We start from the raw sequence: 13,991 nt of genomic DNA, 5'->3' as shown, positions 1-13,991 counted from the left end.
AAAAAAAAAATAGATGTGAACCTCTTTTCTAGTGCTCACAGTATTGAAGTATGGCATCAATAAAATCCATTTTATGTTTTTCTGCATCACTGTGAAAGGTGTCTGATCCCCTAAATAATACAGTGAACCCCCTGAAAACTTTGGGATCAAATTCACTGGAAGACTTTTAAATTAAGCATTTATTGGCACAGCCATTGTGGACCCGTATAACACGATCTCCCTATTTTGCTTGACTATGCTGTCATCACCAAGTTCTGAGTCCACTTCATTACGGATTAGTTTGTGGCACTTATATCAGTGAATCAGGCCTAGAACTCTGACTTAGACAAAGACCTAACTGCATATGAAAGAGTTTTAAACTTGTTTTCACCACCACTTCCTAATTTTTCATAGCATTTAAGTTTAAATTGCTGGGTGTTATTGTATGCCCACAAAAAAGATGGTCCAATATGTGAATATATATTTTTCATTTGTCCATCCAGACAAAATGGAAAAGACTGAACGGAGGTGTAACAAGCTGAAACTCTGCCCAATAATCAGCTGTAAGTGTGGACACCAATAGTTTTCACACAAAAACAGTGTTTTAATATTCAGATGGCTTCATGCAGATGTAGTCAGACTGGCTGACATAAGACTCCCAGACTCCAAACTCCCAAGGCCACATGGGTCCACATGAGTCTACATGGTGCTGAGTGACAAAAATGTCGCCATCTACGATAAGGTTTTGTAAGTGTGTCCGCAGGCACCTAATGCAATATAGACAAAACTGCATCTATGTTGATGGACTATTTCTGCCCCTGTTAGGCCTATTCTGATTTAGACCCATATTCAGGGTAGGGCCCCGGGTTGTAATACAATAAAACACATGCAGTGCTTTTCATAGTAGCTATTCTTCAGTAGTGAAATTGTTGACTAGTGGTCTGTGGAATACTTTTTTTCTAACTGTTCTTTCAGCCTTTGGTATTTCTCGAGCTTCTCATGTTCCTTCTTCCTGATATTGCTATCACTTGGGATTGCTACATCTATCACTACGGCCTTCTTCTTCTGTTTGTCCACCACTACTATGTCTGGTTGGTTGGCCATTACCAGTTTGTCAGTTTGTATCTGGAAGTCCCACAGGATCTTAGCTTGGTCATTCTCAACCACCTTTGGAGGTGCATCCCATTTTGACTTTGGGACTTCCAGCCTGTACTTGGCACAGATGTTTCTGTACACTATGCCAGCCACTTGGTTATGACGTTCCATGTATGCCCTGCCTGCTAGCATCTTGCACCCCGCTGTTATGTACTGGATTGTCTCAGGGGCATCTTTGCACAGAGTGCACCTGGGGACCTGTCTGGTATGGCAGACCCCTGTCTCTACTGATCTTGTACTTAGAGCTTGTTACTGTGCTGCCAGGATTAGTGCCTCTGTGCTGTTTTTCAGTCCAGTTTTGTCCAGCCACTGGTACGATTTTTCGATATCAGCCACTTTTACTATTTGACGGTGGTACATACCGTGCAGAGATTTGTCCTTCCATGAGGGTTCCTGCGCTTCCTTCCCTTGTTCCTCTAGTTTTTGCTGCCTGAGGTATTCACTAAGCACGTCATCACTCGGGGCCATCTTTCTTATGTATTCATGGATCGTTGTTGTTTCATCCTGGATAGTGGCTCTGACGCTCACTAAAGCATCTGCTTGGTGGATACCACACTTGATGTTGACTTGTGCAATTGGCTTGAAGTTGGCCTATAGGGTTGTTTTCCACATTCCCATTGAGTTCTTGATGAAGGCTCTTAGAGTCTTTTTGATGCTGTACAGGATCCATGTGTGAGGAACTGAGTCATAGGCTTTCTTGTAGTCAATCCAGGCAGTGCACAGGTTGGCAGTCTTGAGTGACTACTTCATCAACCAGTAGCTGGTGTTTCTGGGCCCTGCTCATGTATTGAGCCATGTGCCTAATCTCCTGGCTTCAGCTTCTCTGGTGTACCTCTTCAGCCAGGGCTGTGAGCCTTTGCTTGGCAGTCTCTAAGGCTTCAGGTATGGACAGTGAGTTGTACTTCTTAGGTACCCCTTTCTTCATTGCACCTTTCTGCAATTCTGATAGCTGGTTAACTTCTCTCCATGTTGCCTTGATCTTGGTCTCCAGCCTCCTTCTCAGTGGAGGACACTGCTCCTTATGGCCTTTGTTGAACCAAGCCAAGCATCTGTGGTATATATTGGCTTGTTGGTCTCAGTGATGGTCATAGTAGGGATTGTTTTTAGTGCTGCATTCACATTCTCTAGTAGACTTTCAGAAGGCACTTCACTTAGTCTTGGTAACCGGCCACGGAGGTTCCAGGTGTCCATCTTAGTCATGATCTTCAATCTCAGGTCAGCTGCTCTTGCATTAAGCTCATCTGGGCTTGTTATTGGGGCTTGGTACCCAATCTCCGATTGTGGGGGTGATGATGATGATATCTCCCCACTGACCTGTCGTCCTGGCTCCCCCTTGCCATAGCATTTGTGTTGTACTTCATCAATCTCTACTTGTGAAATCAGGTGCTTCTTGTGGATGTTAAAACACTGAGCTACTAGTTGTTTTGATATTAGTCTAGATGTTGGGTTTTGAAGTGTCCATAGGTCCCACATCCTCCTTATGTAACCCTTCTCGCTAGGGTTACTTGTATAGTAGCATTCCAATAGTTCTCATCTCTTGTCCATGAATGTCTTGCTCCTGCTCTTGTTCAAGCAGCCCACTTCTCATCAGATCTTGGAAAAATATCTGAGAATCAATGGGTTTTTAGGAATTCTGCAGTACTTCTTCAGTATATACAGTAATAATTAAGTAACTGTTGTCAGTACATCCAAGAACACAAAGAAAAATTAATTATAACTAAATTATAATGAATTTAGCACAGTAGTATTCCAAAATGCAAACCAATATAGACACAAAACAGTGCACAAGGTGCAGGGTTACTGGGTTTTTTTATCATTAGGTTTAGGCCATCTCAGCACTTAAGGTTTGCAAAAGATGTTGAGAAACTACATTACACAAAGTGTTTATTGTTAAGTATTAAACTGAAACCACAATCTTTCCCCAGCTTTAACCAGCTTTTTGTTGGCTGAAACTGTGATATAAAAGCCCAGTCTCTGTTTTCATTGGTGGTTCAAACTTTGTCAGATGCATCCCAGATGCAGCATTCTCAAAAATTGACTACATGTGCATCTTTAGCGAAGTGGACCTCAGAGACTGAAGATTGGAGATGGAGTGCAACCACTGACTAGACTGGCAGTGAACAGCTCTGGTGGTTGCATCACAGATGGAAGGCAACACAGCCACATCCAGTGGAAATTAAGGGTAACATGATGGTGAGGTCTGGTACACTTTCCAGCGGTCTGTTCTCATGATTGTAAAATAACAACAAAGGTGTGGTAAGCCACTGGAAGGGCCATGTGAAGTTGATCTTTTTTTTTCCAAAAAAGATCTAACAACAACCCTCAATTTTTGCAGTCACTGAAGAAAAAAAAAAGCATGCATGTGTCTACTGCTGTTTCAAGCACTCTATTACAGTTTTTCACAATTGCTAAAACAATAAACCCCATTCTCTGAACCAAATTCTTAATAGCCTAAACCAATTTGTCGAATAAATCACTCTTTCTGCAAAACCTTAAACAAGTTCAGGCACTTAGACTCTGTTAGCAAATCTCATGCACTCTTTTTGCTAAACTCTAAACACATTCTCACTCACTAAAACACACTGTGATGAACCTGTGTTGCAAAACACTAAACAGAGGACAGCAGAACTTAAACACAACTAAAACACGGTTGTCATCGTTTACACACAACGATTCAAAATTGTTCACACTTGTTTCTAATTATGTGACGAGAAGGTACATATCATAAGCCAGTTCAAAGTGCACAGATGGCACAGGTACATCCATCAACTATGGATAACAATATGAGAGGTAGAGGAATATGAGGTGTTGGACAAAAAGGACGAGGACCTTCCACCATACAGCCTTTTCCTCAACCCATCAGAAGAGTTTTTCTCTGCATGGCGGTGGAAAGTCTATGACTGAAACCCATATACCAGGGAAAATCTGCTACAGGCAATGGAACTGGCCTGTGGTGAGATAGACGTGCAGTCTTGTCAAGGCTAGATCTGCCACACCAGAGGGTTTTTTGCCCGTTGCCTGGCAAAGGACATTACCCAGATATCCCCAAGACCCTTGGCAAGGGCCTGGATGCAAGTGAGTACCACAAACAGACGATGTTGTCTGTCTGTGAAGATGAGACCAAAACTGCTCACAAGCAAAGTCACTGACTAGAATCTGCCCAAAAAGATAAAGGAGGACATTCCCACCTCATTCCTGATAACACCGTCTTTGAGCAAAGACGGGGTTTATGATTTTTGCCGTTACATTACCAAAGTCCACTACTTAGGTCACATGATGAAAACTGAGCAAGTTCCATTTGCTGAAGAAGGCAACTGGGAAAAAAGCTACAGAGAAAGAAAGTGCACCTTCAGTTTAGAACGTGGTTACAGTGCTGTTTCTGAAGTAACTACCTTTGTTTGGAGAGCCAGCATCAGGACATAGGTGAAACAAACATAACTTTTATGCATTTGGTTTATTTATTTATTTAACTTTTTGTTTTAGCTTTTTTTTTTTTTTTTTTTTAAAGACAGGTCTCACATATTTTGTGAGGAAGAAACATCACCTAGTGCAGTGGTGTGGCTCACTGGCGTGTTTTTATAAGTTTTCAAACAACAATAGAGGTTTATGGTACAGACCACTAAAGCCATCCCATTCTCAGACCAGCTGCCTGGTCCCAGTACATGTTTGTGTTTCTATTGCCCAGCGTGAGTATTGATCATAGACCGGGTTTGGGGCTGGGGTAGTGAGCTTTGGGACTTGGTTCTGAGCATGGCCATACATCATGCTTTTCTGCATGGTTTCAGCCTGGGCATGGTCCATTTCTAAGACAATTGAAACACGCAAACCCTGGTATGGTGTGGGTGCGGAACGGTTCCTTGTATTTGCAGAAAGATGTCATAAAGATGGCAGCCAAGCCCAGAAGCTTCCAGACTTCCCCCAGTTGCTCCCGGTGAAGACACCAGTGTGTGAATGTGTGAACGTTTGTGAGTGTGAATGGGTAAATAGCCAAGTAGTGTAAAAACGCTTTGTGTGTATGAAAGTGTAGGAAAGTGCTATACAAGTATAAGACCATTTACCATTTACTTCCACCAGTACTTGCACCATCCACCGAACCTTTTTCATTGTTGTCCTTTTCAGTATGCATACAGTATGTCAAACATTTTAAATTACTGTTCTATCTCCTGAGTGCTGCATTTGGGTCCACTAAGAACTGGTCTTTTGACAGTAACCAGCTGGAAACTTGAAAATCATCTATACCGTAAATATTTTCTAACTAAGAGGAACCTATTCTAATATAACATCAGTTTTCTTGCTCAGTTATCTCCACACTCTGTGCTGTCATAGGTACCTCCTAGTAAAAACAAAACTAAATCAAATCTGTAGTATAAGTTTTCATTAAGCTGCTGCATTAGGATTGTTGCCTAGCATAGTGGGTCATGTATATGATATTATATTAGAACAGGCCCCCCTTAGTTAGAAAATATATCTGGTGTAAATAAATTTTAAGTTTCCAACTTGTTACCCCCTTATTCCACAAACTTTACATATTGTTCCCTTCTACCTACACGTAAGTATTGTTACATGTTGTACAGATACACTATTGTTACAAAAAGGTACAGCGTAAATTCTGTTTACTTAAGTTGTAAATTGTGGCCTGCAATCTATGTATATGTATGTATGTATGTATGTATGTATGTATTTACTTATATCTGTGGCACCACTGTTAAAAACACTACTGTCACAAAAAGGTGTGGTGACATTGCCTGGGGCAGGCTAAATCAAGGAAAAGCTTGGTAGCTGGTATAAGTGCCTCCTGGGCAAATCAGTCAGTAATTTGATACATTTGCCTGAAGATAGAGCAGATGATGCTCATATCAGAGCTATCAAAAATTTGCACAAGCCCAGGACCAGTAGTCAAATTTGTAAGTGAACCACTTTACTAAAGTCAGAAATGTATACCTCATCTGTCCATTCAGGACAGTACATTATTGGTAGGTTTTGTTTGAGCTTTATATTATTTTTCTTGTAGGTTGATTGGGAAATAAAACACATTTTTCTTCTCTATTGCTGATTTTAAAGGAAAGGAAACACTGTGGCCTCTGTGGTTTCTCTCTCCACATGAAACTTGACCAGGGAATGCTAATAGGGAGGGTATTCTTAGGCTGATCCCATATGGGATAACAAGGTCATTTGAAGTCATGAATACCCCCCATCCCTTGAAGCGCTGGGCACTGTTGTGGAGATGACATCACTGTACTTATTTTTTAGCTTTAGCTTCCCTCAGGTTCTGCAACTGTCAGGATCACCACTATTAATCTTTCTTCAGCTTCCACTAACCTGCATTTAATCTGACTGGACAGTCCCATCAAGTGTTTGTGCCTATGCAAGTATGTAGGGATGGGGTTGGATAGCATTTTATCAAATCTGAATCCAGTTCACAGTTCACTTATCAAATCTGATTAATATCAATTGTAATAGTACATTTAGTGTTTATAGCACTTTTCATGGAATTGAAAGACACTTATGTTTGCTAGTTTAAAAAGATGTATTTTTATTTCTCTTACCAGACAGTCTGACAATGGCACTAATAAAAATTACAGTGATGAACACATTAATACCTGCCCACCAAAATGACCAGGGCAGTATCAGGATGCATAATGTTAGTGGCCAACCTTACAGTAGATGTTAGCATCAATACCGAACAGGTGTTCAGTTCACTTCCTTTTTCAACATAAAATTCCAGTCTTTTAAAGATTATTTCTAAACACTGAAAAAATGACTCTATGTAACTGTGCATGGCAGATACAGTATGGTCAAGGCTAGAGTAAATTATGGTCATGGCAAATAAACTATAATTAAGGTGGTAAGTTTATGAAAGTTAGATAATTTAAGCACTTGATTAATGTCGGGAACAGATCATAGTCATGAAAAATTGTGTGCAACAAGACATTTTTCTGTTCTCCATGCAATGCACTCTTAAATTCTGGTTCACTAAATAAATGATACCCTACTTTATGCATTGACAGTGAGTTAGCATTGGGCATCATTGATGACCTGCAAAATCATCCAAAATGAAAAGAATAGAATCTTCTTGGCACAAGCTTTTTTTTGCCAGGTTTGTATTAATGACATAACAACCTTATGGATGTTCTCAGCAAAGATGTTATTTATATCTGAGCAGTCTTAGGTGGAACAGGCACTCGTTTTACCAATGAGATCCCGCAATCACGCAAAATTGGTTAGCGTTGTTCTTGCACCAATCCTGCTTTGAAAAGGTAGTGTGTAAGGGGCTTTTAATGCTTTACTATTGTTTTTGTGAACTCAAACTTCTAACTCTGACATTGTAGACTAGAGTCTCGGGGACTGCCCATCAAGCAGGCCGAGGCCACTGTCCGAACTGCCTTCTTGGTCTCTCTTGCCACCACCAACACCCAGTGATTTCAACATCGGGGTAGGGTTGGTGCTTTGTTGGCCCTGTTTGGGACTGTCTCTTAACTGTTAACACCATCACTTGACACTGAAATGCTTCAATGTACTGGACCACTTTCCAAACAACAGAGTAAACAAAATTATTATAAAGCCATGTAAAAAAAAAAACCTGAACACTGGAATCAAAACACTGAAAAAATTAAGTAAACTAAGCCACAGGATTCAAATATTATCTGGCCATAAAAATTTGTTCTGCCCTCGCTTGGGAGCGTTCTGAAGATTCCTTTGCTAGGCAGACAAATAACCCATCCACACATGTATTGCAGTAAATGGTTTTTTATTCCTTCTCATTCGGTGCACGGTGTGCCAGGAATTGATACGGTATGTATGAGTGGTAAAACTACGAAATAAGAAAAAAAATATGATTAGCTCTACAGCAATTAACTTCCCTGTTACTGCAATCAAACATAAAGCACATTGTTAAGCAGTATAAACTTCTGTACTTACAGACGATGCTCTTTCAATGATATACAACTGAAGATAGCATGAGTTTCTCACTCTCTTAACATGGCAAACAGTTTTTCTTGCTCTAAGAACATAAACACAACACTAGGATAAACTTGGAAACAAAGAAGCTGTCTAGTGGCTGGGTGGTGACATTACACTCTCACCTTCAGTGGCCAGAACACTCCCCGCCTGGTATCAGTAAGGATACCATCTAACAATGGGGGGTAAATATTAAGCAACACCTTATATCTCAGAGGAGAGTAACAGAACAGTCTCTGTGATGGGGTGAAGCAAGGTTTTGTGGGTTCCATCCTTTGCGATTTTCACTTCCACCTTGCGTACCTTCCTGTCCGTACCAGGAAAAATGTTGACTATTCTGCCGATAGGCCAGGCATTCCTCTTGACTGTGTTATCCTTCAACATTACAATGTCCCCTTTTTGCAAGTTCTGCCTGTCTTCTTGCCATTTCCGGTGACCTTGTAATGTTGGAAGATATTTTCTTCTCCAGCGGCTCCACAAGATGTCTGCGAGACTTTGAACTTTCTTCCATTGGCTTGTGTGCAGGTCCTTGCTCTCGAACTCACCCTCTGGAGCTGTGACTGCAGCAACCTTCTGAGTCAACAATGTGGCTGGAGTCAGAACGAGAGGGGAGTCCGGATCTCAGCGTACAGGTACCAGTGGGCGGGCATTGATGATAGCAGAAACCTCAGCCATGAACATTGCTAACACCTCATGTGTAATTCCTGTGAGCGGTGCCTTGCTCAGCATAGATTCAAGGATGCGTCTTGTGACACCTATTAGCCACTCCCAGCTGCCACCGATGTGGGAACTGTGAGGAGGGTTAAAGACCCAAGTGCATGCATTCTCTGATAAGTACTCTTGAACTTTCCTTTCACTGAAGACAACCTCCATATTAAGCTCTGATGAGGTTTGTCCCACGATCTGATCTGATTTGCTTGGCAGTACCCCTGATCGAGAAAAAGCGCCACAAGGCGTTGATGAAGGATGAGGCATCCATAGATTCTAGGACCTCTATATGAATGGCCCTTGTGCTCATGCACATGAATATTGCTGCCCAGCATTTGTTTGTAGCTAGACCACCCCTGGTGTGACGAGCTGTGACTACCCATGGTCCAAACAAATCTACTCCAATGTATTAGAAAGGAGGGTCAGTGCTTAAACGTTTTGCAGGTAAGTCAGCCATCTTCTGAGTCTCCATCCTACCTTGCAACCTCCTGCAGGTAACATATTGCTGTAGTATACTGCTGATATGTCTCTTTCCACCAATTATCCAGAATCCAGCTGCTCTTACTGCACCTTCCGTAAAATGGCGTCCTTGGTGGTGAACTTGCTGATGATGATGACGAATGAGCAGGGTAGTGACATGATTTTGAGTGGGAAGAATGACAGGATTGATTTCATTGAAGTTCAATTGAGCTTGTGACAAAAGTCCTCCAATCCTTAGTGTGCCACCGCCATCCAAGTATGGATGTAAGCTGTAGAGGGAGCTCTGTTTAGAGACTGATGCGTCGGTTCTGAGAGCTTCTAGTGTTTTGTTGAAGGCCACACGCTGCACAATTTGGATTATAACTCGCTTTGACTGATCTAGCTCTTCTGCTGTACAAGATCTGTCACAGATGTGCCATCCCTTGCATGTGCTGTTTCGTTTGTATGAGTGGGCAATGTGAATGAGCCGTGCCACAGCACGTACCAAGGACTGCCAGGAGGAGAACTTATCAAAGAGTTCAGGGCTCAAACCATATCTGATAACAGATGTACTGTTGCAGATGACCTGAGGACGGACTTCAACATCCAACCCCGGCTTAACCAAATGGAAAAATTCCAGTGGTGGCACTGGCTGTTCTGATTTCAACAAGAAGGATGGTCCAGTTAACCACACGCTCCAAGCCAGCCCTCCAGTGGGGATTGCCCTTTGTTGCTTGGTCTGCAGGGTTCAGATCAGTACCGCCACTGTTCTGGGGTGGATGTCTTCCTTATGCGCTGCACTCGATTACTCATGTAGACATAGAACCACCTTGACATGTTGTGAATGTAGCCCAAGACAACTCAACTGTCTGAGTAAAACACTGTGGTGTCAAAGGTGGCATCGATTTCACTGGTGACTGTATCCGCCACCTCTACTGCTAAAACAGTAGCACAAAGTTACAGGTGAGGAACTGTAACTTCTGGGCGTGGTGCAAGTTTTGCTTTGCCAAAAAGGAATCCAACATCCATTGTCCCATTTGAATCAATTGTTTTGACATAATCTACAGCTGCAATGGCCCATGTAGAGGCGTCACAAAAGACATGCATCTCCTCCCTTGATGCCTGGCTCAGAGAAACTGCAGTGTACTGTCGGGGAACCTTCACAGTTTCAAGCTCTGTAAGAGAATTTCTCCATTGTTTCCATTCCTTGCATTTGCTCTATGGGAGAGGAACATCCCAGTCACATGACTCCAGCGTTAGTTCTCGGAGTAACAGTCTTTCCTGAATGCTCACGGGGCTGCAAACCCTAGTGGATCAAAAAGACTATTTATGGTAGATAGAACCCCACGTCTTGTATAGGGTCTTTCAGTTGCTGACATCTTGAAAGTGAAGACGTCTTGTGAGATGTCCCAACTCACTCCCAGACTTCTTTGCATAGGCATGGGGTCGACATTCATGTCTAAGTCCTTCAGCCCCTTTGCCAAATCTTCTGGTGGGAAACAATCCATGACACTTGCCTTGTTGGAAGCAATTTTATGCAGGCGCAGGTTTGAGAGGGCAAGCATTTCTTGAGTGTTGGGGAGAAGGGATACAGCTTGTTGTTCTGTGGGAACTGAGACCAAACCATCATCCACATAAATGTTCCGCTCAATAAAGTGCCTGGCTTCAGGTCCATAGTCTTTCTAACCATGAAGAGCTGCCTTTCTGAGGCCAAACATGGCTACTGCTGGTGACGGACTGTTCCCAAAGACATATACGCACATTCTGTACTCTGCAACTGTATCTGTGATGTCATTGTTATGATACCAGAGAAACCTTAAGAAGTTGCAATGGTCTTCGCAGACCACAAAGCAGTGGAACATCTGCTGCACATCAACTGTCACAGTAACAGAGTCCTTTCTGAAGCACAATAGTGCTCCTATTAGGCTGTTGTTCATGTTCGGCCCAGTGAGGAGGACATCATTGAGTGAAACGCCCTGATGCTGAGCACTTGAATCAAACACCACTCGGATTTGCTCTGGTTTTTGGGGATGTACACTCCAAAGACTGGCAGATTCCAGCGCTCTTCCTCTAGCTGCATAGATGGAGCTACTTCTGCATGTTGATTTTGGAAGATCTTGCACATGAAGTCTATGAAGTGTTTTTGCATTTCTGGTTGCCTTCCCAACATGTGAGTCAGAGATTTAAGTCGCTTAACTGCCTGCTCATGGTTGTCAGGAGAGTCTCAGTCGAGGGCTGCAGAAAGGTAACGGCGCCACCCAGCTGTTGGTTTTGTCTTGATGAAACTCTTTCTCTATGATTCTCAGAAATGCGAGATCATCCATAGAAGGAGCTACTTTGTCATCATCTCTTGTACTATGGAAGATGGAGTTGGCTATTAAGCCTTATGAGGGCAGGCCACTGAGTGCTGGCTGAAACCCTGCGATGCTTGTCGTATCCTTCCTTGACATGCATGGAACTAGTACAAGGGCTCATAAGACTAGGGTGATGATTTTCTAGTGTGTGGGTTTTAAAGATGTGCACAGGTAATGGCTTGTGTGCACCATGAAGACAAACGTCCCCCACTATAATGCAGCTTTGGCAGTCAGTTTCCTAAGACTGCCTTTTTTTGTAATTAGACCATAGATGTGCAGAGTACAGGGAGGTACAATACGCTTTAAACAGAGTCAATGTTACTCCTTCTGAACATGAGCCAAATTTCCGAACCAACACATTTGCTTGTGTATACAACATGCGGCACTGCAGGTACATATCCCCGTCATCAGACAAGCAATCATTTATAACATGACCCAAGTACTTAATTTCATTACACACAGTTAAAATGTTACCAGATAACTTAAAGAAAGGGAATGCAAGGGACCTGTCCTCTTTTGTGCAGCATATCATAATAACACTTTTAGCAGAATTGTACATGACATTGTGAAGCTCCCCAAACAGAGAACATACATTCAAGAGCTGCTGGAGACCTGCTGAGCTGGGACTAAAGATCACCAGATCATCTGCATACATTAAATGATTCACTATTATACCTCCAACCATACATCCCGTTCTACACATATTTAGCTACTCAGAGAGACCATTCATATAAAAATTAAACAAAATCGGGGACAACAGACTACCCTGTCTTACCCCGTTACAGGTCTGAAAGGGTGCAGATATACAATTATATGACAAGCATCTTACAATATATTTAGGCACTCCAGTATCACAAAATTTCTGGAATAACTTCCTATGATTCACACGATCAAAAGCTTTAAAAACGTCTAAAAAACACATAAATACAGTCAAATTTTTACTTTTATATTTACTGACTAGTTCTTTTAAAGCAAAAATACACATATCAGTGCCATAGTGCTCTTTATTGGTGTTTCTAATCGTACTGTCCACCTCAGTTTTGTGCACCACAATTGGAGTGTGTATTGGTTTCTTAATGAATCTTTCAGCTCTTGGTGGTGCTGTAGCAGCGGTGATTTCAAAGCTGGGGTCATTTCTCATCTTTGCCTCTGTGCGGATGAAACTGGAGAAGAAGGAGAAAGGGAGAAAACTGACAAGATGTTGTTGCTTATATCTGGACCCTGACATCATCCACTTTTCTTGTAAACTGAAGGGAAGTTTCTCCAGAATTTCGCTTATTCCTCGTGCAGTATCAAAATAAGCAAGCCCCGTTAAATAACCTTCAGCTTTTGCTGATTCAATCTACAGAAGTAAATCACCAAGCTCATGCAGCCTCTGGGTGTCTTTGTTAGAGATCTTAGGGAAATGTTTGAGTTTTTGGAAGAGAGCAGTCTCTATTGCTTCAGCTGATCCAAAGCAGTTCTCTAGTCTCTGCCAGGCCACGCTGAGTGCTACTGCGGGATATTTGATGTGAACTGACCTCATTCTTCTTACATGCTCGGCAGAGTCCGGCCTGAGCCATTTAATGAGATCGAGCTCCTCGCTTGGTTTCAGTTGCAGTCCCTCTATAGCATTAGAAAATGTGGATTTCCATGACAGATAGTGTTCTGATTTGTCATCAAATTTCACCAGTCCAGCTGTCAACAGGTCACGTCGAGCCAGGATTCTAGCTAAATCTACTGCACTAGTGTCTGGTGGATGTGAAAGTCTGTGTTTGACTCCAACATCAGCAGTAAAGGTGTCACTCTTCATTTAATGGATAGGTTGCATAGGTGAGTATGAACTGTCTGGTTTAAAGATTGGTGAATAATTCACCTTTTGTTTTCCACAAGCTCCCTCTTCTGTTCTAATGAAGGCATTGGAGTGAGAGAGTTGTTGCGGCTGTATGGCCTGAGGTGCTGCTCTGTAGGCTAAGGAGTTTTCATCAGCTTTTGTATCCCTGTTACAGACAGGTAACTCGGTCATGACATAAGAGTGTGGATCACCTTCATTAATTAATGGCTGACTATCCTCTAGGTAGACCATTTGCTCCTGAACATATTTTTTCGTTCTATTCAGAGGACTATCGGGCACACTGTGTCGAATGTCGGCGTTAGAAAGTTGCTCTAAATCCACATCAACTGCTGCTTCGAGTATAATGGCATCTGCCATTGTCAGGTTTGCTCGGCCGCTCTGGCCTCCCTCACCTTTCCTACTGTCTCTTGCCCATTAACACTAATCACGTTCACCTGTTCCTCACTCCCTTATCACCAGCTGCACTTGATTAGGTTGCTCACTATATTACCCGGTTTCACTCCTCAGTCACTTGCCAGTTCGTTCTAGTCTCTAGGCCATTTTTT

This window comes from Monopterus albus, unplaced genomic scaffold, assembly GCF_001952655.1.
Source record: "Monopterus albus unplaced genomic scaffold, M_albus_1.0 scaffold87.1, whole genome shotgun sequence".
In the NCBI taxonomy this organism is placed as follows: Eukaryota; Metazoa; Chordata; class Actinopteri; order Synbranchiformes; family Synbranchidae; genus Monopterus; species Monopterus albus.
Note: the sequence above shows the minus strand (reverse complement) of the source record.